Source organism: Ambystoma mexicanum, chromosome 6q, assembly GCF_040938575.1.
Source record: "Ambystoma mexicanum isolate Mex_15411 chromosome 6q, UKY_AmexF1_1, whole genome shotgun sequence".
In the NCBI taxonomy this organism is placed as follows: Eukaryota; Metazoa; Chordata; class Amphibia; order Caudata; family Ambystomatidae; genus Ambystoma; species Ambystoma mexicanum.
In genome coordinates this window covers 210,317,707-210,319,245 of record NC_090937.1, presented here as the reverse complement: position 1 = coordinate 210,319,245, position 1,539 = coordinate 210,317,707, and positions in this window count along the sequence as shown.

Here is a 1,539-nt window from a genome sequence, read left to right as displayed (position 1 = left end):
GTGAACCCAGCTGAGGGATGCCTGCGAATTAGGATGAACTGTGATGCACCCGTGAACATTGTGTCGACATGTGTGAACCCGGCTGAGCGTTGTCCACAGTGAAAGGTTGTTTAGAAGGACATTGAGACTCCTGAATGTTACAAGTTGCTGATATTTTGAATGAAAGGCTGTAGTGAACCCGACTGAGGGAGGCCGTAGTTGCAAGAAGGATCAGAGCCTGGCTGAGGGGGATTCAAGGGTGAAGAGAAATCACTGACGTGAAGATTACTGAAGGAACTTTTGTTTGTGTTGTTTTGACGTATCAGGCCCTCTGAAGCAAGAGACTTTGCATGAAAGAGACTTGGACACAGACGGTCCTTATATTGAGAAAGGGAACTGTAACCTCTTGCCAGAGAAGCCCAGAAGTGTGCATCAGGGCCGGGCGTGGCCACAGACTATCATGGAAGGCATGTGCAAGAGACCCTGGGAGGGGCAAGGTGGAGCCACAAGGCCGGGCCAAAGGGAGGGGCCAGGGCCAGCCTATTTAAGGCCAACCCTCCCACATGCCTCCACTTCGCGTTATTCTTCTTTCAGCAGCGTAACGCTTACCGATGTCCTTACCTGTTCTTCATCTCGTCGTGCATCTACTAGATTCCAGCTGCTCCATCACTGAAGGTGCCTCTTACCTGAATCCAGCTAATCGATCGCTGAAGGCGTATCTTACCTGATTTCAGCTACTCCATCGCTGAAGGCCCTCTTTACTGAATCCAGCTACTCCATCGCTGAAAGTGTATCTTACCTGATTCCAGCTACTCCATCGCTTAAGGTGCCTCTTACCTGAATCCAGCTACTCCATCACTGAAGGCGCATCCTACCTACATCCCATCGCTATCGGAGTCAGAGCCTCTCCTCACCTGATCCGGGCTTCTAGCAACGCGGAGCTCCACGTCCTTTCTTCATCTTCGTGGTACCTTCATCCTGCAGCCGCGGACCTGCTGTCGAGCCTCCAAACTCCGCTCTACGCCACCAGTCTTCTCCTGCAAGGGAAAAAGAACACAACAGGTTAGAAACCACATAAATAACAAACGCTTGACCGCACCATACCTGAGTCTAGAGTTCCATTATAAAGGCCTACTTACCAGCTAATTCAGGAGCTCCATCATCCCGGTCATCCCGGTATTAATAACCCATAGGGATCAATGGCAATGGGGAGGGAGGTAATAATGGGCACATAACAACTGGCCCGTTATTACCTCCCTCTTCCCCTCAAGGCACTCAGAAAGGACGTCTGGATTTACCAGGCGTCCTTACAGGGTCCCGCAAAGGGAACCTCATAATCGGCGCTCCCGTAATGAAGGGGGCCGGTCCCGTACTGGGCCCCTTCATTACGGGAGCGCAAGGGTCGTAATGAGGCCCTATCTATTAAAGACAAAGAAACTCAGAATAGGGTTATAGCTAATTACCACGAGTCATTAGTGAAGGGACATCCCAGGATTACTAAAACACAAGCCAAAATCAGGGAGAATTATTGGTGGCCAACCTGGAGAAAGGACATGGCCC